Consider the following 26,169-nt stretch of genomic DNA (forward strand, 5'->3'; position numbering starts at 1 on the left):
CTTAAATTCATATGTATCAATGAACATAATCCAAACATAAAACCGTATCTTAAACCTCCTCTATGATAATTAACTAGACAGATAAATTTATAGGCAACTTAATATGAAATAGTACTCAGATTTACAAATTATTAGCTATCTAAACCCAGTGGCGAGTGTGCTGAACTACAGTTAGGAAAATTAATGGTATTGCTAGTCAACATGTATGTACTGGTACAAAATATTATAATGGGACGTGTTTTTCGTTCATATGCCTAGAAAGTAGAAACCACGAAGTTGGTAACCAATGCTATCAAGGAAGGGGACTTTGTCAACACCTTTCGGACCAGTAAATCAGGCACATAAGCAGCTGTCCGACGAGGGAACCAATCCTATCAAGGAAGGGGACTTTGTCAACACCTTTGAATGCGTCAGCCACGACCTCAAGATCAGGTTAGGGCTCTACTGTTGAACGCCTCACCTATTCCGCGGCACTCAAACATTTGTATGGATGGCATTGTCGAAAGAAACTTCTCTTTAGTTTGGTACTCTTTAGGACCAGCCTTGGTTTCTATGCGTCCTCAGTTGCTTTGGGCTTTTGAGTTTTGTAGTTTGGGAGATGAGTTTAGAACAGTATTAGATGTTCTAAGACGAGGCGGTTGCCAAGCAGTGTTTATCTTTCTTTTGTTCGGGGGTGAGCCTGATTGTGTGTGTGTTGGCGTTTGAAGGGTTCAATGAGTCAAATTAGTGTTAGTGTTGTTCTATAGCAATACTTGAGAGTTAGGACCTGTTATATTTTGGCATGATATGTGTATTGTGGTAAGCATTCAATCAAAGCGCAATTATCGGAGTAAATAACTGTCCGGCCTGCCTCGTCCTCCATATTCTCCTGCAATCGATTTTAGCTATTTGCCTGGTTTAGGTGGAGGATCTGCCTGCTGCGTGCTGTTTGGCTGGTTAAGGTGAAGGATCTGGTAGGGGGCGCACAGATGGCATTGTGAATTTGGAGAACTAAGGCTATTGTGTGGTGTACATTTGCTGTTTAGTATCATGTGCAAATTATATCTTGTGGGATTAAACGTGTCATAAATGTTGTGTGCTAATCACTTATGATTTGTGTGTTGAAGTAGTAAGATCTCAAGACCAGTTATTGAATGGGCAGTAGTATCTTCTTTGCCATGCTGAGAAACAATGTTCGACATGTGTGTGGATGTTGGGGTGGGGTGGGGGACTGGCAATACGATCATGCCATCCTTTCTAGTAGTAAATAAGAACACGCAAAATTGAACTCATCTTTCCCATGCTCACCATATATGATAACGCTTCTCCTAAATTTCTTTTGAACTTTCAGGCTGGTTAGTTTTTCTATTCAGCTCAAAGAAGCGCTGTAGCACAAGAGAGGCAATTGGTAGCAAATCAGTCTGGTCAGAATTCACCGGAGAGTCCTTCCTTAGAGCAGGTAAAAATATTGTTTCAGAAACAGCATCCCTCCTTTCCCTGTTCTTTTATCTCTTCCTGATAGTTTGTTGGCCGAATGTATAGGATTCTCAATCGGCAGGTCAGGAATCATCTCCCCATTCAGCTAAGCTACATGTTCTTCGGTCGGTTTCGCATTTTTGCATTTTTTATAGTGATACTGAACCCCTTTTTGTACAAGCTATAAATAGAGCATCAGAACATAAACATCATGCTGATAGACCAGAAGGGGTTCAGTATCGCTATAACAAATGCAAAAATGTACATGTCTTTTGCTTATATTCTTAATTGGCAGCTAGGCATGCTAATAGACCAGGATTCTAAAAATTTGTTCCTAAAGATACATGATGTTTATGTTCTATTAGATAATTTTATTCCTTTGTAATTTGGTTTTAAAGATATAGTTTCAGAATGTAGTCGTTTTGCATCTGTCAAGCTTGCTGTTGTTACAAATAACTGTTCTTTTGTCCTCGATTGTTACTTTCACAGTTTTTTAGCACTACAAGCATTATTGTTCCAAGTTTTTTTAATGTATTGATCATGCCATTGTTTTTTCTGCCTTTGTAGCTGAAAGATTAGTGAGACTGACTGATGCTGAACATGTACCATCTGTTCCATGTGAGAGAAATAGCATGTCGATATCATCTTGAAATAATCACAGCTGGGCGGACGAGGTTGGTAGCTGAGGGTGATGTGCAGAGCGGGAGGAAGGAGGTGTGAGGCTTGGAACTCTCCTTGTGAAGTGGTGCTCAGGGACAGCGGTGAGGAGCATGGCAGGTGTCCAACTTGACCTCCTCGCTCACAGCAACAACAAGGGTGGCCGTGGCGACAAGGGAGGAGACAACAACCAGCAGAGCAATGAGATCGCTAAGTCTCTGATCCCGCCACTTCCTGCTCGATTCGCTTGGCTCCTGCACTGATTTCTCTTTGTTTTCCCAGGTTTGTTGTGGTTGCAGAATGGCGCAGAGCAACTGGGAAGCGGACTACGTCTACGGACATGATGTGAGCTATCTTGATGTGTTTTTGGGATGCTTTTGCTACTTTTTCTTGCTGTTCTACTTCGGTTAATTTCTGGTGGTGGGTCTTGCAGGCGTGATGTACACATCCATCACTACTATTTGCTCAAGTGGATCATCCAAACGGCCAACCTGTTCATGGTGGAGGGGGCGATGCCTGCTAAGTCCTCCAATTCGTAAGTATGCACTGCTGCTGCTTATGTTTGAATATATTTTATATTTGGAAGATTCACAAAATGTTACAAGCTTGCCCGATGCACTTTACTATTGAAAGATGCATAAAACGTGAAGGAAGAAGTCACATTTTGTGATTAGTCGTTTTGATGATTGTACTAATTTATGTCTTAACTTCGCTAGATTCTATTGATGTTTTCTTCAAATTTAAAGGGATCCTATGGATGGCTCTAAAATTTATGTTCTAGATAACCAAATATTTTCTACTTGACTGCTCTGCAGATGCTCAGGTGCAACCTGGAATGATTGGGTTTATGACATTGGGTGGCAGTATAATTCTTATGCTGACGACAATTTTTTTTTGACGAGGATTCAGTGGTTGTCTGTGGCATGTGGTAGGTTTGTTCCCATCCTCCAGCCTCCCCATAGATACTTCATTTGGAAAACTAATGGCTTTGATTGTGGATATCATGGATATCGTAGATTGTGCCTCAACTTCGCTGCTAACCTTAGATCACCCTTTTGGCATCGGCACGGTTCACTCAATTTGATGTTGCAAGCCCTAGGTCAATACCTTTTCTATTTGATTTCTGCTAGGAGCGCTTATAACGTTTATTTTTCATGTGCTTGGATAAGAACTACTTTAAATTTTTATCGTTGTTTGATTGTTCCTGCCTCATCTATCTTTATCTGCTTGCTTGCTTCCATTTTGGCTCTAGCTAAACAGATAAAATATTCCTTTGGCCCAAGTGTTAGCTATCTATGTGCGTCTAGTTAAGTCTTCTTTGTATGGTCTTGTCAAAGCCTTGGCTGCAATGTTGTGTCTTAAACGCTTTCTAACTGAAAAGCAACCTCTAAAAGTCTAAATGCAGTGTGAACCGAAATGGAAATTTTGGATAATATATACGTGTAAGGATTCAGTTTTGTGCTATTTATGATAGTCCACCGCATCTACCAGTAAGCTGTGCTGTTGAAGCTTTTGTTGATCAGATGATACAACCTTCTGAAGAAGATTTGAGGGGCTGCACTTGTTCATATAGGGTGCTTATAGCTTCTGTTCTTTCAATCAGGCATTTATATTTCTGTCTCTTTAGCAGATCGTTCTCATGTTACAGCAAAAGTAGATTAATTAGGAAATTTGCAGCATGTCATGTGTTGCAAACTGTTTTCACTATCCATGCACAAATGAGATACTCTCATATTTCTACAAAAGTACCTGAAGATTTGTTTGGTTTGCTCTGACTGGTTTTGATCATTTCATACTACCCCAGAGCATACTGTTTTGCTCTCTCCTAACAGTGATGCCTTTCAGTTCAACTAGGAACTCATCATTATTGGAGTCTTTCATCTGTATATACCAAAGCAAGGCGGGAGAAGAAGCAGGTGAGTGGCCTTTATCGTGTTTCTTTATGGCCCTCTCCTCTATTTAATGGTCGATACAGTGTATACCTTGAAGCATGTGATGTTTCTTTCAGTTTATATTGTGCCTTGCATCATTTGATAGACATATAGCTGAACCTCTTATTCCATCCCTCCGTCCTTTAAAGAGTGTACTTCCAACTTTGTTGGAAAGTCAAACTTTTTTATATTTGACTGTATTTATACAATAATACATCAACATTTATGCCATCAAATTAGTAGCATTAGATTCATGATAAAATATATTTTCATCATATACCTATTTGGTTTCACAAAGATTGATATATTTTTGCACAAACTTAGTCAAACTTTGAGATAGTTTGACTCTCCAATAAAGTTTGAAGTACACTTTTTGAAGGACGGAGGGAGTATGTAATACTTTGCTAAAGAAGAATATATTAACAGTTACTGTTTGAAGGATTTTTACTGCTTCAGATAGCCATTGTATAGGTATGGTGCTCTATAGATGGTGTATCAAAATGTGTTAATGATCACGATATGTTCAGCTTTTTCCACCACATACTCCTATTATAGTTTGCTCTGTTGGTTAGTTTTAAACATTTTTAGGCACACATCAGTCAACATCTCCTGCGTGGCCTTTTAAACCTCAGTTTTGCTCTGAAAGGTCTGCGATGATTTTTTTCTTTAGTTTTGTGTTGATTCTGTTTTTTGTAGTTAAAATAAGTGTGGTGTTAGTTCACCATGCTGCTATTCATTATGGAGTATACGAATTTCACAAGAATAGGGTTGCTTCTTCAAAACTGATTTTATGCCTCTTGAAGCACCTTACGTGATTAAATTTACAAAAAAGACGTTGGTTAAGTGGCACCTACAGGCCAATGGGCAATCCAAGTATCACTCACTGTAACTCTAATCAACTGGAACGCTTAATTGTACTTAACTTCTTCCAAACATTAATGTTGATTATAGTACTGGATGGTTATTTTGCATCGCGATTGATGTGTGATTGATGCAGCATGAGAGGTAACTCGGGCAAATCACTAAAATTTACCATGGCGGGTGAATATTGGTTTTTAGTTTTTATGTTTTGTTTTTGCGCAGATTGATTGATGAAGGAAACACATGAAAAAGAGGAAAAGAGCAGCTAAATTATTGATGGGGCATGTGACCTATCCCTGTTGGTTCTCCTTTCCGCAAATTAAACCAATAATCGATATTGTCAGTTTGAGAGTATGCTGGATGTGAGAGTTAATGAAGAAGATCACTCATGCTGTTGAAAGTACACAAGCAGTCACTGTTAAGGTCTACCGAAAAACATGTAGGTGAGGCCATTCATGTACGTCACCTTTCTCTTTCTTTCTCCTTTTCTTTACCTTGATTCAGTCTGTAACGAGAGTGCTTATTTAGATTGTGCACATTGAGCAGAATTATTGGAGCAGAATTGATCTATCTCTGCGTTTCATATCATTTTGCTTTGCCCTTCTCTTGCACCAAAGAAAGAAATCTTTGTTTATAAACTTGCGATTTTGGTATTGTTTTCTGAAGGCAGACCACAGATTTTCATGGTCATGCACATTTAGTGTTGTTGCCCCTTCTCTGTTCCAAAAAGACCCCATTTTCACTGAATAATAAATTGTTTTCCCTTATTACCTTTATGCTTTTCTCTCTCTTTTCCATTCCAAAAATAGATTTTATTTTGAACAAACGGCAAAAAGGTTTTGCTTTATTCTTGCAAGGATAGAGAGTATTTTCTTCAGATCGCCCTCTATCAAACTTGTGAGCATCTTTTTTTTTAACTACAGTTCAATTTGTATGCTCCTATAATTCCCTTATCCCTAGCCTCTCACAGACCTATGTGAGTTTTCCCTTTACAGATATGTTTGGGAGCCTTTGTTGTAGCCAACAAATTGTTCCTCAGAAATTTATATTTAGTTCTGGTGATTAAATATAAAGCAATGCCTCTTGAAGTAGTTCCTCAGAATCTTCTACAGGACATGTTTTTGACAAAGTCTACATGACATATGACTAAGACAAGACTCATGCCATAAGGTTCTCCAAAATCCTTTGTTCAAGCAGAAAAACCTTTTTACACAACAACCTCATTTTTCTCCAGTTTGGGGATGGCAACAGTTCTACTCACAATGGTGCTGCATGCTGGAAGTACTCATTATCCTGTTGGCTCTACTCTGGTGAGTTCTCCCCTATTGCCCTCTTTGATTATTTGCCTCCATGTGCCGAACCTGATCCCCCTTCAAAGTTTATCATGGTTTTAGCGGTAGTATGACTGGTTTACATTTTGTAATTTTCATGTTCGCTAGAAAGTGTTTGCTATGAAATTGAGATTATTGAGACGAATGTTGTTATATAAGGTCACACATGTTTCTTACCTTTATAATTGGGTGATCAACTAATGGCCTTCGTTATATGGTGCGCTTCGATCCTCCCCCAAGGAATAAAGTCTGCATCGTCTATTTTGGTTTATTTAAATCCTTGCCAAATATTTTCTTTTGAGGAAAATCCTTGCAGAATGTTAATGCCATCATATGCTCTAATTCTCTGGTAGGCTGATTCGACGTGCTTATTTGACAATTCAACCGTTACTTACTAATAGTTCTTGGTACGGATGGTGTATGTAGCTATTGGGAATGTCTACTTAATCTGTGGTCATCGGCAGTTATTAGTAACATCTTGCATGATTATGTTGTTGCTAATAAAAAAGAACAGTCAGTTCCAGACAATATAAGGCAACTGAGATATGGTTTTGACTGTGTCATGTTTCTAGCGTACTATAGGTTGATAGCATGCTTCCAAGTTCTACATAGTTATTCTAGTTGATTGTCTCTTTAAGTGTTGATGTAGGTGGATGTTGTTTGTGTAGATATTACATTTTGCTGGCATGATTTGACATTCTTCAAAAGCCTTTATGTCATCCGGGATGCTGTTTGGCTTGACATTCTTCAAAATTAGAGACTTAAATTTTCAGTTGGCTGATCAACCAACATGCAATTATTGTAGTATATCTATACTAACAATATCAGTTGCCCATTGTAAATTATTGGAGTGGCTGATGTTGTGCTGGTTGTTGGCAAGAAGGTTTGGATTAGGCACTAACTGTTTTCCTATGTTCATTGTTTGCGTGCTTATCTAATGGCATTTTGAGAATCTCATGTCCCTGTCATGGTATGTTCATCGATCTCCTGTGTACTTATCTAAGCAGTTGTTTCCTTTCGGGCCAATAATGAAATAATCTATGTGCAAGACTACAAGTACTCACATATATAATGGTTACAAATACCCACATCATTCTCAGTTCTAATTGACTTATTGCGCCACGGGCGCAACGGGTCATCTAGTGTTATTTATAACCTTGAAATTATAGACTGAAAAATTTACGCCTTTGTTTTCACCTAGGGTTCCATATTATGGAGAAGGTGTTCTGGATGGTCCTAACAAGCTCATAAACATGGATGTGTCTTGCTACCCTCCGGGTGATGTTCCTAAGATGGGAACCAAATGAAGAATCGGTGAAGGGTACAACCAATAAAGATGATGCCGGGAACTTGACAACCTCTGATAGCAATGTTATCGGTGCTCCACCTCCGGAGAAAGGTTAGTTTGAATAATGTACTGTATCCCATTGTTCCTTTCTTGAGAACATTGCCGGTGCCAGGACTGCACCATTGTGTGGTGAAATGTGTGATTTCCGCTGAGGTTTGGATTGTAGGTTTTGTATGAATTTTCACTGGTATGGAATGATTTCTCAAAGAAGTTGTCGAACTAACTGAACCCAGAATTTAACGTGACATTGCAATTCCCCTTACAGTCATATTACACACATAAAACAATAGTCATTACTCCTGTATGTGCAGAGTAACAGTCTTGTTTGGACTTGGAACTCAATAGAACTTATCTCTTGAATTTACATCATCATTCTCTATGGGGCCATTTAATTTTGGATTCAAGACCCATCTAGCAAGTGGCTGGGTGCTGGATGGATCGGCCGAGCCACAGCTAAAAAAGGCTGCCCGTGATGACCCACACATACTAAAAGTAGGGTCACCTGGTTCCCGGCACGCCACCAACTTGCAACCCAGCGTGTTGCGCTAATTAAATATGGTCCAGGTGGCTCAGGGTTGTTTCCCTCTGTCCTCCGATGCCTTAATTGAGATGCAGAGAGTAGTAGAATTTTCCTGTATCCTTCCCATCTTTCTTTCTTCATCTGTGTATGTCATCCCATGGAGAATTTGACAAAAGCAGCTAACTGAATAAAATTCAAATCCTCTTCCATCTTAACTGGTTCTTAACTTAATCCCCTCCCCAAGCAAGAAATAGTTGCATGTTTTCTACAGGTGGTTGAAAGATACTAGTAGCTGAGTACTTGACAAATCTTCTGTGTCATGCAGCTCTTTTGTTGGGTTATCTTGAGACCATAATTATTTTAAATGTACATGACTGACACGTTGTTTAGGGTCCACGTTCTCATATATCCTTGTTCTTTATGTTGCTGTAGCATGTGGAAGATCATTTCCTTTGTTCTCTGAATTACATGCACTTTGGTGAACAAAAAGTATGATTGGTGTTCCTGGTGAAAATGAGTGAAGCTAGAAGATGCTATGAGAAGGAACTTGCCAAGACTATTTGAAGAACAGCCTGATCTCCTGCATGAGGGTAACATTTTTATTTTGTGTAATGACCTAGTAATTATGATAACATGAACTCATTGTTTGCAACGTAACCTAGTAAATGCTTTTAGGAACTAGAGTTCATGTGGACTGGAAACTACTTAGCATCCTTCAATGAATCAAAGAGAGCATTATGCATTTTTCTTCAGTGAATGATTCACTTTATTCAGTATCATAGCCTGCTTTTTTATCATAAAATCTTCACGATTTATAATTAGATTATTAGTTGGATAAACCATTGTGGTAGAGCTGCCTTATTGCTTTCTGAAAATATGCTGCATAATCGGTAATATGAGCAGTCATCCTGTTACAGACAGGTATCAGGGGCAGCACTATAGCTGCAGGCCCAAATCTGCACACAGTCCGTAACCACACCAACAGCTGTGCCGTAGGCAGGCACATGGCCAATCCTTGGTGGCCAAGAAGTCCTAATTTATCCCTAGGAAATATACCTCTATTAGGAAGTTGTCTTTACTCTTTCCAAGATTTGGTTTGCTCTCCAACTTATGTGATCACTCTGATCTATAATAAGGGAGGATAGGTTGTATTAGGGTTATCAATCAAGAAACAGAGAGAATTGTCCCAAACTGGGAGTTCAGAGCCTACAGTGTCGCGGCTGGGGACGAGTCCCTACGTGCGCCTGAGGGCGAACCTCGCTATCCTGTCCATTCCCACCTCCAACTCCACACGCGCAATGTCTTGGTATCAGAGAGGACCTTACTTGGCCGCCCACCACCATGGCCGACCCTGTCACCACCGAAAACCTGGAATTGTCGGTGTCCAAATCTCTCCCCCCCCTCCTCTACCTGACCTCAAACCGCTACCTGAGCTGGAATGATGTCGCAATGTTGATCCATGGGTGCAAGGAGAAAAAACTACAGTTAGAGAAACAACGTGCATGACAAAGCAAGTTTGAAAGATGAAATATAACCAAGTTTTTTGCTTGAATACGCATGGGACCTCGGTAGCATTGCATTAGATCATCAGGGATCAAACATCCCCGGTTCCATTTCATATATATGAAATAAACCAGGTCTCACATCATTCAGCCCATACAAATAACAGTAAAAGTAAAAAACCTGGGGAGTTTGCAATACAGATTTATTACATATCTGAACAACAAAAGGAGTGGGAGTGGGAGGAACAGAGAGGGCGGAAAAGAGAACATGGTTTTACAAACGGCACTGCATCAACCCCGGATCACGTGGATTGCATCTTCATCTGATGGATGCACTCGCAGGAATCCCTTTGTCGCATACCCACCGTGATCAGCTCCTGTAAGAGTAGGGATCTATTGATGTATATTCGGTGGCGATTACAGCACGGATACACGAATTCGGGGGAGGAACAGTAGTGGAGATGAACTAGGGTTCGAGCCGCCGCCGATGCCTTGATCCACTGGATGATTTACTCTTCGGTCGGGGCAGAATAAGTACTAGGGCTGCTGGGCTCACTTCGTCCACTGTGGGCCGATGACGAGTGGGTTGGGCCTTCTCTTCCTGGTAGCCAGTGGGGCAGCGACTGGGTCGCTGCCTGTTGGGTCCCTCTCGTCAGCTGCTTGGCTGGTGTGTGTGGGGTTGGGAGCGCTGACATCCCCTCCTCCTTGCGACGAGGCTTGCCCCCAAGCCTCAGTTGCTGTGAAGCGAGCTTGCAGCGCTGCTTTATCCTCCCAAGTGTCCCCGAAAGCCGCCTCGTCAGACCAGCGCACACGGACCTGCTCGACCATGGCGCCGTTCTTGCGCCAACGGTGCTGGAGGACTGCAACGGGCACGACCGGCGCATCAATATGGTGAGGAAGAGTGGAGTTGGACAGCGTACCCGGGCGAAGGCAGTGGCGCAGTTGAGACACGTGAAAAACAGGATGAACTTGTGAGTGTGGGGGAAGGTCCAGCTTGTATGCAGCGTCATTGATCTTGGCGATGACTTTGTATGGCCCGTAGTATTTGAATGCCAACTTGTGGTTGGCTCGCCGAGCAACAGAGGTTTGAATGTACGGCTGAAGCTTCAGGTAAACCGAGTCGCCCACTTCAAAGGTATGAGGTGATCGCCGTTTGTCTGCCTGAGCCTTCATATGCTGCTGTGCTCTGTTGAGATGCTACTGAAGTAGGTCTTGTACCACGGCCCTCTCGTCCAGCCAAGAATGGAGAGCGGGGACTGTGCATTCAGAGGTAGAAGTGATTCCCCAGTGTCGCGGGTCGTGCCCAAACACCGCTTTGAAGGGCGACATCCCAATGCTGGAGTGATGGGAAGAGTTGTACCAGAACTGAGCAAGAGGGATCCAGTGACTCCACCGCGTCGGACAAGCGTGCACAAAGCATCTGAGGTAGGTCTCCACACACTGGTTTACTCTTTCCGTTTGCCCGTCCGTTTGCGGATGGTTTGCTGTGCTCATCCGCAGTTCTGTACCAGCGTGCTTGAACAATTCCTTCCAAAAATGGCTTGTGAAAACCAGGTCGCGGTCAGACACAATGGCTGCAGGGAATCCGTGGATCCTGTACACACTGTTCATATAGAGGAGGGCCACTTTTGCTGCCGTGTATGGATGCGCCAGCGAAAGAAAGTGAGCAAACTTGGTGCGCTTGTCCACGATAACCCAAAGGCAGTTGAATTTACTGGACTGAGGCAGGCCTTCCACAAAATCCATCGTGATCATTTCCCACGGCTGCTGTGGAATGGGCAGCGTCTGGAGCAACCCGGGTGATGCAGTTCTATCTGGTTTAGCCTGCTGACACGTTGGGAAGCACCGCACGTATTGTAGGACATGCGTCTTCATCTTTGGCCATGCAAAGAGGCGACGGACGCGCCTGAACGTCGCTGGGAACCCTGAATGCCCTCCAATCGAGCTGTCATGAAAAGCTGCCATGATGCGCTGTTGAAGTTCGGTCGATCCACCCAGCCAAATGCGTCCTCGGAAACGCAGAATTCCATTTTGTAACGAGAAACGTCCTTTGGGGTCTTCTTTCACTGCCAACTGCTCCAGTAGTCTTTGCGCCTGTGGGTTGCAGTTATAGCTGGCGACGATGTCTTCGAGCCATGAGGGTTGGCACGAAGTGATGCTGAAAAGGAGGTCTGGCGACTGAGCTCTGGATAAGGCGTCAGCGGCAGTGTTCTCTGAGCCCTTTTTGTAACGAATAATGTACCTCAGTCCCAGTAGTTTCGTGAATGCACGCTGCTTCCAAGGCGTTGAGAGCCTTTGTTCCTCCAAATGTATCAGGCTTTTCTGATCCATGTGGATGACGAACTCACTGTGCTGAAGGTACGGTCGCCATTGATCCACGGCGACGACAATCGCGAGGTATTCTTTCTCGTAAGTGGACAGGCCTTGATACCTTGGGCTCAGGCTCTTGCTCATGAATGCGATGGGATGACCATCCTGTTGCAACACTGCGCCAATTCCTTTGTCGCAGGCATCTGTTTCCATCGTGAAGGTTTTGCTGAAATCTGGGAGTGCAAGGACTGGGGCTGTAATCAGTTGTTGCTTGAGCAGCTCAAATGCTTGTGCTGTGTTATCGGTCCAAACGAACGGTACCCCTTTCTTGAGTAAGTTGAAGAGAGGCCTGGCTATCACTCCAAATCCACGGACGAAACGGCGATAATTCCCTGCAAGGCTGAGGAATTGGCGCACTTCCTTGGCGTCCTTGGGTGTGTTCTAGGCTTGTACTGCTCGAATTTTGCTGGGCTCCGTGGCTACGCCTTCTCCACTGATGACGTGACCAAGATAAGATAGCTGTTGTTGGCCGAATTCACACTTCGAGCGCTTGACCTTCCAGTGATCTCTGCGCAACAGTTCGAGGACTTGTCTGAGGTGATCAATGTGCTATGCCCACGTCTTGCTAAAGACCAATATGTCGTCTAAGAACAAGAGGACGCAGTGGCGGAGGACTGGGTGGAATGTTTCTGTCACAGCACCGATGAATGTGGCTGGCCCTCCCGCCATTCCAAAAGACAGAACTTTGAATTCATAATGCCCGGAGTGCGTTTGGAATGCCGTCTTGAATTCCTCGCCCTCGGCCAGTCGAATTTGATGGTAGCCGGCTCGGAGGTCAAGCTTTGAGAACCATCTTGCTCCGTGGAGCTCGTCGAGCAACTCTTCTATCACAGGCACCGGAAACTTGCTGATACGAGTCATGGCATTGAGGTGGCGGTAGTCGATGCACAACCGCCAAGTCCCGTCCTTCTTCTTGACGAGAATGGCAGGCGAAGAGAAGTTGCTCTGGCTACGTTGGATCACTCCGGACTTAAGCAACTCTGCCACTTGACGCTCTATCTTTGTCTTATGCTCTGGTTTGTGGCGATAAGGACCAGAGGAATGGTATGGTCACAGGCACGGCGCGGGGGAAGGCCTGAAGGTTCACCAAATACGTCCTCAAATTCCACCAGTAGCTGTTGCAACTCAGGCGGTTCTGTCGAAGTGCCTTTCTCTCCATCCTCAAGCTGATACAGGACGATGACATGCAACAGGGAGCCTTGGCGGTGCAGGTTCTGGAGCTGGACACTGTTGATGACATGACAAGTGTTGGAATTGGCTTCGTGGCCGAACAGGTGAACTCGTCCCATAGGGGTGGGAAACTGAATGTATTTCGCCTTCCAATCGACTGTCATTGGGCTGTGTTGCTCCAGCCAGTCCATGCCAAGGATGGCATCATAAGTGCCCAGAGGAAGTATCTTCATATCCGTGACGAAATCGTGGCCTTGCGAGGACCATTGGCAGGCTGGAATTGATGCGGTACAAGTCAGCTCACCTCCATCCGCTACACGAACACGGCATGGTTGCTTGAGAGGGGCGGCTCCGTTCAACTGCTGCGCGAGTTTCTGGTCGATGAAGGACGTAGAACTGCCACTGTCGACAAGTAACAGTACCTCTCGCCCTTGCATGGTGGCGAGAAGTTGGAATGCCTAGGGCGAGACACTGCCGTCCAGCGCTGAGCGTGAGATGGCCATGGCAGTGTCACACGGTGTAGTGGAAGTGTCGCAGTCGTCTTGGTTGTCGTTGGCGCCGAATAGTTCTAGCATTTCTTCGACGACGTGAAGCTGGACTGTGGTCGGGCAGATGGTCGGGCCCCCAGCGCTCTCCGCATTTGAAGCAGAGGCCGCGGGCTCGACGGTAATCACACAGCGCCTTCACCTTGGACGTATCGGCGCGCGCTGCATCCGTCCCTCGGCGATCGGTGGCCCCTGACGGTGGAGGGGGGCGCGGAGGAGGCGGGGGAAGTGGCAGCGCCATGCTCGGCCTTGGAGTCGCGTCGGGTGGTCTTGGAATCGCTTCAGGTGGCCGTGGTAATGTACCGAACGCGCCATCGGCCACTTCTTGTAGTAAGGCGAGGGCGCAAGTCGTGTCCAGGTCCGGTGGCCGCTGGACCAGGACCACCGCCCGGATGTCCTTCCTCAGCCCCTCCACGAATCGAGTGAGAAAATAAAACGGATGTATAGTGTCAGAATAGGAACTCAAATGGTTTATGATTAATTCAAATTTCTCAATATAATCAGCGACTGAAGTAGTTTGCTGGACAGTGTAAAACTGTCGGATCAGCATCTGGTGCCGATCAGGGCCGAATCGCGTACACAGGTGAGCAGTGAAAGAGTTCCAGTCAAAATCAGAGAGGCGTTTTTGGATCGACTGAAGCCAAATTGACGCCGGACCAGAAAAATTCAAAGCCGCCATGGGTACCCAAAAAGAAGGCGCAATCCCAAACATGGTGAAATACTGCTCACAGAGTGTTTTCCACAAGTTTGGGTTCTCTCCCGAAAATTGCGGAAAAGAGATGGATGGGTGCGCCTGCCCGAGCCCGGTGAGGAGCTGACTGGCATGCGCGAACGGGGATAGCGCAAGAGAAGGAGGAGGGTCACACTGACCGTTTGCCGGGAGCGGTGGGGGCGTCTGGAACGGCGCCCCCGACAGCCCCCGTGAGATGTTGAACCCGCCGCGGTCATCGGACCCGTGAGGAGTGCGAGCCGCGCCTGCCCGGCACCAGAATCGATGCCGAGCGTCGCTGGCGGTGGTGGAGCCTGGGGTCGATGCCGCGATCTGCAGCGCCGCCACGGCCTCGCCTAGGTCAGCGACGCGCCGTTCCAGATCTGGCTTCCAGGTGAGGAGGTCGTCGATCTTGGCCGCGGTCACCTGCTGGGCCTTGGTGTTGGCGGCGATGAGGGTCTCCCAGCGGTCGAGGAAGGCTTGGATCGACGGATCCATGGCCTCCAGAAGCGAGCGAGCGTGGCGAAGGCGTCGAGTTTCCACGAATTGCGCCAGATCCGGGTGGAGGAAGGTGGTGGTCTGGCCTCCGATACCAGATGTAAGAGTAGGGATCTATTGATGTATATTCGGTGGCGATTACAGCACGGATACACGAATTCGGGGGAGGAACAGTAGTGGAGATGAACTAGGGTTCGAGCCGCCGCCGATGCCTTGATCCACTGGATGATTTACTCTTCGGTCGGGGCAGAATAAGTACTAGGGCTGCTGGGCTCACTTCGTCCACTATGGGCCGATGACGAGTGGGTTGGGCCTTCTCTTCCTGGTAGCCAGTGGGGCAGCGACTGGGTCACTGCCTGTTGGGTCCCTCTCGTCAGCTGCTTGGCTGGTGCGTGTGGGGTTGGGAGCGCTGACAGCTCCCAGCAAAGAACCCCAAAGAAGCCCTCCAGGAAAGTCCATCAAGCATGTTCTTGTAGTTAGTCAACCTATATCCAGCAGCAATCACCTGAGCAGATCCATCTGGTGTGATGCATATGCCTCCAACATTGGACATTCCTGGTATTTGAATACAACTTTCCAGATTTGGATGTTCCTCAAAACCAAATGCCAGACCTGCTTCAGATTCAACCAGGTGCTACGATTAAAAAGAATCTCATTTCTAAATAGCCATAAACACCATAGGAGTGCAGCAGAGATTACGTTAAAAACTCATGCTTCTTTTTGCAGAACCATTTTGATGCCAAAGATTCAAAATCACAGATTCTTATAACTAATAGGCACAGTCAAAGAAAAGATGTCTCACAGGTTCAATTTTCTTACAATGACTGCATTCTAGTGGCTTTGGAATCCCCCTTCTCCTCAAGTTATCCCTAGTCAAAATTTTGTTCTGTGAAGACAACCATAGGAAGAACTGAATCCTGGCAGGGATTTTAAGAAACCAAACAGCAGAAAAATATTTACAAGGAAGACTTGACACACACCAAATCTCCCCACTACTATACCAGGGAAAAGCGCACCTGTTACAAAAATGAAACGGCCAAGCTACCTCAAAAACAACCATTAGGTGGCAGCAACTAACAGCCGCGCCAAGCCCTTTACTCCGGCCATGCACCAGAGGTGTCCCTCCCTCCAAAATTTGTCTGAGCACCAGCTGGAGACTTAGTGTAGCGCCATTAAACACACATTCTGATGCTTCCACAACATCCAGGCCCCCAAAGTGGTCAGCGAGTTAAGCCCCTGTTTATTTCCCGGAGTCAAATAATTGATTCTCAGCCACCAAGCACAGAACACATTATCCTCGGCGCGTGGTGAGAAGTCTGGTAGACTAGAGCAACAGAAGAGGACGCACCAAACTTGTCTAGAGAAGACACAATTTGTTAAAATGTGTTGGATCGTCTCTGGCTCTTGATCACAAAGAGGGCATTGGCTCAGGCGGGGCAAACCCCTTCATGCCAATCTATGGACAACCCATCATCTATTCTGCGCTGCCAACCAGAGGAAAAGCTGACACTTCTTTGGCTCCCAAGACATCCCAATAAGCAACTTCCATGGCTCAAAATAAACAGCCCCATGGAATAAGGCCTTATAGGCCGAACTGGTTGAGAATTGGCCGGACACTATGAACTTGCAGCGATGTTCATCTTGCACATCTGGTTGCAGGTGCAAAACCGAGATCAACTCCCAAATGTCTAAGAACTTAGCCAGGCCTGTGATCGTGAGGTCGCCAACATTGTCTTGAATCCGCGTTGTCCAAAAGAGCCTCTTCCAGTGGTGTTCATCTTGCACACCTGGTCGCAGCTGCACAACCGAGATCAACTCCCAAATATCTAAGAACTCAGCCAGGGACACGACTATGAGGTCGCCAACAATGTCCCAAATCCACCAATTGCCCAAAAGAGCCTCTTTCATGACGCGCTTGTCTGCTCTTTGCTTGCGGACCAGTGCAAAAGGACTAGGGGCCAAGCCAGCAATTGATCTCCCTTATAGCCTAGTTATCGGCCCACAATAAAGTAGATTACCATCACGCACAATCATCGTCATGGTGATTGAGAAGGTCCTAAGTCCGGCTCGGGGTTGCTGGTGGTGTTTCTCCTTCAAGCGTGTACACGCCCGGCTCCCTTGAGCGGTGGCGCCGTCCAGTTTGCCAGGGGTTCACGAGGCTCGCGCAGACCAGATCCAACATGAGTACTCTTGCTCTTGCGCGCCGCGGTGCGGACGGCGCAATTTGGTTTGGATCCTGCCCAGTTCTGCGCGCTGCGGTGCGGACCGGCTATGTCCGGCTTTCCCTTGGCCTTTCTCGTGCGCTGCGGTGCGGAGGATCGCCCAGTTCTGCGCACGGAGGTAGAGGATGGCCAGATCCGGCTTGGCTCGCCCAGGGTCTGCGAGCGGCTGTGTGGACCGGCCAAGTTGGCGTGTGCTCGCCGAGTTCCTGCGTGCAGCTTCGGCGTACTCGTTGTTGGTAGTGTTCGCATGGGGTTGTGATGCTCCGTCGCGCTGGTGGCCTCGGATCCTGGGATTGTTGGTGGAAGGCTCGGCTCCGGATGAAAATCATGCATCGACCTTATCGTTGCCAGCGGTAGCGGCATCCACGGATGTCGTCGTCCTTCTTGGAGGTATCGTTGTGGAGCCGCTTGCCCTTCCTACCCAACGACGTGAGATCTCCGGGTGAAAACCTAAGATCGGGCAGTGCCAGATCGGGTGACGGCGGTGTCCTCAACATCGTTTTCCTCCTTGGGGGCGTCACCTTGGAGAATCCCGACAATGGATCTGATGGTGTTCACGATTGATGGTTGAGCTTGGGTTTGTGGTGCTGCCGACGGGTCCTTTTTTTCTTTTCTTTTTGCATTGTTTTTTTGGTGCTTTCCTCCTCTGAGGATTCTTGTAACACCTTCTTCTGATCAATGAATTTGGCAGTTCTCCTGCCAACATTCAAAAAAAGAGAAGGTCCTAAGTCATGAACATGTATAGGGAAAGCAACCCATGACTTATCCGGTTGTGTCTTGGCCAGCCATAACCATCACAGTGCCCATCCAAAGGATTTTAGATCATGGATACCAAGTACTCTGAGCTCTTTAAGTGTTAGTAATCCTTGTAACAGTCAATCAATAAGTCAAGTCTTTTCCTTAGGTAGTAAGCTAGTGAGTCAAGTCTGTGTCTTAGATTACAAGTCTGTGGGTCAAGTCAAGTTTGTGGGTCAAGTTGACGGTGTGAGCAAACAGGAATTTCCGAATCTCCCCTAGGTCTCTCCTAGGGTTCTCCTTATCCCCTGCGGCGCCCCCGCTAGGGTTCCAAAACTACCCGCAAGATCTCTCGATCTCCATGTCGGGAGACCCCTGCGATTGATCTAGCTGAGGGTGTGCGGCGCCCTCGATCTCTGCAAGGGTTCGCATGGCAAGCACGGGAGGACAAGGGGTTCCTCCAGGCGGCGGGAGCGGGTCTTCGGGCCAGAACTCGCAGGACCGATCTGGAGCTACAATTCTGGAGGACAAGTTTCAGGGACTGAATCTCCATGGGGAGGAGGAAGAGGAGCTTGATCTGTCTGGGGAGGTGGATGAGATTATAGAGGATAATCGCTGGATTGCAGTGTTTAGGGTTCATACTCAGAAACCGTTTAGCCATGTCTCGCTGTTCAAAACACTGCGTAATGCATGGGCGGCGGCGCAAGGGGTGATCTTCAAGCCAAAGGGGCCTAATTTATTCCTGGTGCAATTCATGTGCCTGGGAGACTGGAATCGTGTGATGGGGGGTGGCCCGTGGATTTTTCGTAATGCAGCAGTGGTAATGGAGGAATATGATGGCATATCTGATGTCAGGCAGTACAAGTTAGATAGAATTCCGGCTTGGGTGAGGATCATGGGAATCCCTGATGGCCTAATGAAGAAGACGTCAGTAGCAGAAAAGATAGCGGCTAAAGTGGGTATCCCTCCCTTCAGAGTGGTTGTTACCGAGGGAAGGCTGAATCCCTCGAAGTACCTTAGGGCAAGAGTCTACCTGAAGCTTGATACGCCACTTGTCAGGTTTGTGCCGCTTACGTTAAAAGGAGAGTAAGAGGTACCCAGTGGAATATGAAAAACTCCCGGACTTCTGTGATTTTTGCGGCCTTTTAGGGCATCTTGTGATGGAATGCGGTGATGGAATTCATGATCGAGCAGCATGTGAATGGGGGGACTGGCTTCTGGTGAATTATGAAGAACAAAACGATCGTGGTACGGCAAAGAGGGGCACCTCGGGGGAACCCATGCAGTGGCACGAACAGAGGTGGCTGGAACACTGAAAAACAGAATGAAGGACACCCCAAGGAGCATGAAAGCATGGAGGTGGGGGAGGAGAAATCACAACCAGAAGGTACAGTTAGCTTGAGTGTAAGGAAACGTCTGATCTCACAGGATGGTAAGATAAATGGTACAGCAGATCCATCAGCTACTCCTCCTGAGGGGTTTGTTAATGATAAGGTTCTGCTCCTTGAGAATACGAGTGATGAGCAGATTGATAAATCGCAGATGAGCACACCTCAGAAAATCCATGATCATAAAAGGTTAAAGGCAGTGGTTACAGCAGGATCAATTGATATATCGGCGTCCTCCTCTGGGGAGGATCGCCGGACGCAATGAAACTCATTAGTTGGAACTGTCGGAGACTTCTGGGTGCCCCGACAGTTCGATCGCTTCTGGATATCCAGAGGCGGCATAAGGCGGATGCGTTCTTCCTGTCTGAAACGCATCTGGATGAAGAGAAGGCAGAAGTTTTGATGAGAAAGATGGGAATGGACCACAAGATTGTAGCACCAAGTCTTGATGGTAGGAAGGAGGGTTTGTTGCTAGTCTGGAAGGAGGTGAGGATCTACTCCCGGACTACTACATTCCACTGCATTGATGTTTCGGTGGAGGAAAACGATGGAAAAGTTTGGAGACTAACTGGCATTTGTGGTGAACCTAGTTGGGATAATAAGGAAAGAACATACCGGCTCCTGCGTGATCTTCATGCCCAGTCCACCCTCCCGTGGGTAGCGATTGGGGACTTTAATGAAATTTTGTATTCGTCGGAGAAAGAGGGAGGAGCCCCTCGACAGCAAGCTAGGATGCAATTATTTCAAGATGCGCTGAATGACTGTTCGCTGGAGGACATTGGATACAATGGGGACAAGTTTACGTTTTTCAGAGGAGGGCTACGTGAACGTCTAGACCGGGCTGTGTCCAATGCAGAGTGGATGGAGATGCATCCATTGTGTGGATTAAGTAATCTGGAGATGGGCAAGTCGGACCATAGACCAATTTGCCTAGATACTGAACACTTGGCCGGAGTGGCTGCGGATCGGCCCATGAACAGGCGCAAGTTTGAGGCTCGATGGTTAGTGGAAGAAGCAGTTGAAGAGATCGTTAAAACGGCGTGGCTAAAGGCAGTCACTCAAGGCCTATGTCCTACTGCAAAGGACAAGCTAAACGCCGTTCATAAAGACCTGCATGCATGGGATAGAAAGGTCTTGAAAGGGCCGCGGTATAGATTGAGAGTAGCTCAACAAGAGCTTGAGGTGCTTATGAAGCAGCCACATAATGCAGAGGTAAAAGCAAAACAACAAGATCTCACAATGATAATTGAGAATCTCCTAGAGCAAGAGGAGGTCTATTGGGCACAACGTGGTCGCGCAAACTGGCTACGGCGTGGTGACCGCAACACAAGGTTTTTTAATCAGTTTGCCTCAGCTCGTAGACGTCGTAATTTAATTAAGAGATTGAAAAGCAATAATAATTCTTGGGTTGAGGGTAATGATAACCTCAAGCCCTTGTTTCTTGAGTATTTTCAGAGCCTTTTTCACACTGATTCAGGGATGATTGATGATGATTTGCTGTCCACAGTAAAACCTGTGGTTACTGCACAAATGAACAACCTGCCGATTGCTCCTTACACTAAGGAAGAAGTGAAGAAAGCATTGTTTCAAATCGGTGACATGAAGGCCCCGGGCCCTGATGGCCTCCATGCTATTTTCTTCAAGCGATTTTGGCACATTATAGGTGAGGAGCTCACTAAGGAAGTTTTGGAAGCTATCAACAACAAAAAAATACCAGAGGGATGGAATTCAACAAATGTGGTGTTGATCCCGAAAGTTGAGAGTCCTGAAATGATAACCCAATTTAGGCCTATAAGTTTGTGTAACGTGGTCTACAAGGTTATCTCGAAAATGCTAGCTAATAGACTGAAAAAATCTTGCCAGAGGTAATTTCACCAACTCAGAGTGCGTTTGTACCACGCAGATTAATAACTGACAACGTGCTAGTTGCTTATGAATGTTTTCATACAATAAAGAAGAAATCCCATGGGACTAAGGGGATATGTGCAGTTAAGCTGGATATGTTGAAAGCATATGACAGAGTAGAATGGGGGTTCTTGCACGCTATGATGACAAAGATGGGATTTCATGCACAGTGGATTGAGCTCATCATGGAGTGCGCGTCTTCGGTGAGTTACCGAATCAGGTTTAATGATACTGAAACAGAGGAGTTTTTCCCATCTCGGGGGTTGAGACAGGGTGATCCATTATCCCCATATCTATTTTTGATTTGCTCAGAAGGACTATCTAGTATGTTGTCTTCTGAGGAAGAAATTGGAGGTTTGGAAGGTGTAAAAGTCTCTTGAAATGCCCCATCTATTTCACACTTGCTGTTTGTAGATGACTGTTTAATCCTGATGAATGCAACAAGTCAGAATGCTGCAACACTGAAGAAAATTCTGGACACATATTGTGAAAGTTCGGGCCAGCGTGTAAGTACTCCAAAATCTAGTATCTTCTTTAGTCCTAATACTAGAGTAAATGACAGGGAAAGTGTGTGTGATACGTTGGATATCTTAACTGAAGCTTTGTCAGACACATATCTCGGCCTACCAACACTGGTTGGTGTGGACCGAAGTGACTGCTTCCAGCACCTGGTGGACAGAGTATGCATGAGATTAAAAGGGTGGAAAGAAAGATCCTCTCCATACAAGGCAAGGAGATTCTGATTAAGGCAGTAGCGCTAGCAATTCCTTCATATGCTATGTCTGTGTTCAAGTTGCCGAAAGGAATCTGCAAGTCAATTACCGATGAAATATCGGGTTTCTGGTGGGGAGATGGAGAGGAAAAGAGGAAGATGCATTGGTTTGCGTGGTGGAAAATGTGTGTACCAAAGAAGAGGGGTGGTATGGGATTTAGAGACCTTCACAGCTTTAATCTTGCTATGTTAGCAAAGCAGTGTTGGCGTCTACTCCAAAACCCTGACTCGTTGTGTGCAAGAGTGTTGAGCACAAAATATTATCCCAGTGGAGACATATTGAAAGCTGGTCCGAAGAAAGGAGCTTCTTTTACTTGACAAAGTATAGTAGAAGGAATTAAAACTTTTAAGAGGGGATGTATCTGGCGGGTAGGTTCTGGTGCACATATCAATTTATGGGATGACCCGTGGATTCCCTCAAGTGCAACTAGGAAATTGATCACACCTAGAGGTGGCATCATGTTAACAAAAGTGGAGGAGATAATTGATCCTCATACGGGACAATGGGATGAGGATCTGATTCGGCATGTGTTTTCGCCGGTCGATACAAACAGAATATTGCAAATTCAGCTCAATGTGGAACTAGTAGAAGACTTTGTAGCTTGGCACCACACAAGGTCAGGAACGTTTTCAGTGAGATCGGCATATCATATTGAATTTGAGAACCAGTTTGGGCGACACTTTAACCGGAACAGCCAAGGTAGTGCTAATGAACATGGGGTATGGACAGAATTATGGAAGCTACGGCTACCAGGGAAAGTCAAGCATTTTGGATGGAAAGTGTTGAAAGGAGTCTTGCCTTGCTATGGGGTTTTGGCCAGTCGACATATACCTCTACTGCCACAATGCCCGCTGTGTAATATTGGATTGGAGGACATCCAGCATTGCCTATTCACTTGCTCTCGAGCATATGCTATCTGGGAAAAGCTGGGGTTAGCGACCGAGATTAACAAGGTGATTTCTCAGGACCGCTCGGGCTCGGTAAACCTTGACTCCTTGCTCCAGGTACATACGATGGTGAATAACATTCCAACACCCGAATTCATATTGGTGGCCTTGTGGTTTATCTGATGGCAGAAGAGATTGTATACGAAGGGGGAAACTACCCAGACAGGAGAACAAGCGGCAATGTCAATACATGTTTTGGCCACAAATTTTGTACGAGCGAATACTCCAAAACAGGTTATACGGAAGAAGGATCAGGTATGGAAGAAACCGGATGTGGGAATGGTAAAAATAAATGTTGATGCATCCTTTATTGCGGAAAATCTCTCAGGTTCTTGTGGTGTCATAGCACGCAATGATCAAGGACAGTTCTTAGGCGCAGCCTCTCAGTTAATACCCCATGTTCCTAACGTAGAAGAAGTGGAAATTATTGCTATCCGGTGTGGACTGAATTTAGCTGCAAATTGGGCCTGCACAAAGCTAGTGTTAGAATCTGATAGCACAAGGGCACTGGAGGCAATTTCAGACCCTAATGCATATATGGGAACAGCAGTGCCTATTATAGCAGAATGCTCCATGATGACAATGGAATTTGCTCATATTTCATTTGATCATTGCAGCAGAGAGGCGAATTCAGTAGCGGATGCTATACCGAAACATTGTATTAGCATTAAAAAGTCTGAAGTATGGGAAAACATCCCTGACTTTATTCTTCATCTCTTTGTAAACGATCTGGCTATCATTTGATGAATAAAGTTTATGCTCAAAAAAAAAGTTGTCGAGTAGTACTTGGGAGCTGTTCCTAAGTTCTCCCAGCTCGCCCTTTCCATCGAGACCCTCGACATCTTTAAGTTATCATTGGAGGAGGTCACGAGTCGGCTGAAGGTGGCAGAGGACCGTCTCGAGTTGCAGGAGCCTTCGCATGAGCATGGTAGACTTCTCCTCACCGAGCAGCAGTGGTTGGAGAAGATGAAGGTGTGCCAAGGGAGCAACTCCTCTAGGCCTGCGCGCGGCTGTGCATAGCAACGATGATGACCTTAGCAGAAGAAGAAGGGTGGCGACCACCGCCTGACATCCAGGGATGGCTAACATGATGACACATGCTGCAGTTGTGGGCATCATGACCATTGGGCAAAGGAGTGCAGGCAGCCTAGGGGAAATAGAGGGCTCTCTTGGCAAAAGCAGAGGAAGACTTTTTGTCAACCGTGTGAGGAATTCCACTTTGGAACCCTCAATCTGGAGAGCCTAAACTATGGTTTGATCACCCTGATTCCCAAAATCAACTCGCCTGAATCCGTAAACTACTTCCGTCCAATAACACTCCTCAACTGCTGCCTCAAATTGATCACTAAGCTTCTGGCCAATAGGCTTCAGAGAATCATCTTGAGGATTGTACATCGCAACCAGTATGGTTTTTTACGTGGGAGATCTATCCATGCTTGCCTTGTCTGGGCTTTTCAAATATATTCACCAATGCCAAGCTTTTAAGAGAGAAATTGTCTTGCTGAAGCTGGATTTTGCCAAGGCATTCGACACCATTGAATACTCTGCCATGATTCAAATCATGTGTAATATGGGGTTTAATGAATGGTGGATCAATTGGATTGAATGCATCTTTGCTTCGGGAAAATCCTTGGTTCTCCTCAATGGAGTCCCTAGACGATAGTTCCGATGTAAATGCGGTGTCCAGGGTGACCCTCTGTCGCCCTTGATCTTTGTACTTGCGGCGGACCTACTACAAACTGCGATCAATGACGCCCTTGCAAGTAATCTTCTGCACCATCCTATCCCGCCACGTGGAGATGCTAGCTACCCAGTCATACTGTATGCGGACGACACAATCGTTGTCCTGCCGTCCTGCCCAGTTCAAGCTGCTCGACTGAGACAAATCCTAGCTGACTGCCATATCCATTGGACTCAAGATCAACTTTCACAAATCTACCCTGGTAGCGATCAACACCCCCGGAAAAATGCAGTAACATCGCTGCTATTTTTGGTTGTAATGCAGCCAACATGGCTTTCACTTACTTGGGTCTGCCCCTTGGCATCACTAGACCATCTGTTCTTGACTTGACGCCCATGGTTTGCAAGGTAGGGAGTAAAATCACCGCAGCCATGTCCATGATGGCGGACGGTGGCAAGTTAGCCTTGATGAACTCTCTTATTACTTCTCTAGCGATCTATCCCATGGGTACACTTTGACTACCCCCGAAAATCCTTGCCCAATTGGACAAAATCCGAAGACATTGCCTCTATAAGAAGAAAACTGATTCTGGTGACAGATGTAACTCGCTTGCTGCATGGAATATGGTCTGTCAATCTAAGCGATGCGGTTGACTTGGTGTACTGAACCTTTGCATTCAGAATGACGCCCTCTTGCTCAAGCTTCTCCACAAGTTTTGCAATTACTGTGACATACCTTGGGTAAACCTGATCCGGGACTTGTACTACAACAGCTCGGCCCCCATGCTGTTGAACCTTGTGGATCTTTTTGGTGGCGAGATCTCATTCAACTCATGCCGATCTACCGTGGAATAATGAGTGTACAGGTCAATTGTGGCAAAACTTCACTTTTTTGGAACGATGATTGGAATACAAATATCTATGATGCAGCCTTCCTGAGAACCTTTTCCTATACGATGAATGAAGACATTTCAGTTAGAGATTTTCTGGCCACAATGAACCTCAACGATGCCTTCCACCTCCCGCTCTCCATCCAGGCACATGAAGAATTAAGACAAATCCAACGTGATGTCTCCTCTATTGAGCTATCCGCATCAAACGACATTTGGACTTGAGTTTGGGGTGCGTCAACTTTCAAAACTACTGCATTTTTTAAATTCTTCTTCAGAGATGTGACTGCCCATGATGCCTTGCACTGGCTATGGAAGTCCAAAAGCATCCCCTAGATCAAAGTTTTTGGGTGGTCCCTACTTTCTGACCGCCTCAACACAAGAAATATGCTGAAAAGAAGGCACTATAACATTGGATCCAACTTAGATGTCCAGTACATCTGTCGTCACCCAACTATGCGTCCAACTCAAGGGGAGCTGAGCCTGTGTTAGCAGGACATGGTACTGGAGGTACTTCACCTGCCGCACCACCATAACCTGCATCAGCTCCAGCAACTCCAGAATTTGTCACACCACCAGCAGATGATGATGATGATCGACGCGATGTTGCTCACAACGATACACCAGTTTGCTATCGCACCATCGAGAATTTGATTGGAGTAGAAGAACCACTGCCAAGACTTGCATAGTGCAACCTTGATGCCGAGCTACAACTATCCAGCACGGGGGAGC

General features: G+C 46.0%; 1 long non-coding RNA gene across 1 annotated transcript in view; it reads left to right on the forward strand.

The window, feature by feature from the left end:
• The first annotated feature begins 279 nt into the window (after positions 1-279).
• Positions 280-26,169, forward strand: part of LOC125546233 — a 48,532-nt gene continuing 22,642 nt past the window's right edge. The window contains exons 1-11 of the long non-coding RNA XR_007300503.1: positions 280-432; positions 1,331-1,438; positions 1,522-1,537; positions 2,023-2,457; positions 2,546-2,647; positions 2,928-3,040; positions 3,958-4,028; positions 5,127-5,347; positions 6,139-6,214; positions 7,437-7,634; positions 8,536-8,693. This is a non-coding gene — a long non-coding RNA (uncharacterized LOC125546233). The remainder of the gene's footprint in view (positions 433-1,330; positions 1,439-1,521; positions 1,538-2,022; positions 2,458-2,545; positions 2,648-2,927; positions 3,041-3,957; positions 4,029-5,126; positions 5,348-6,138; positions 6,215-7,436; positions 7,635-8,535; positions 8,694-26,169) is intronic.

The sequence above is a fragment of the Triticum urartu genome, chromosome 3 (assembly GCF_003073215.2).
Source record: "Triticum urartu cultivar G1812 chromosome 3, Tu2.1, whole genome shotgun sequence".
Lineage (NCBI taxonomy): Eukaryota > Viridiplantae > Streptophyta > Magnoliopsida > Poales > Poaceae > Triticum > Triticum urartu.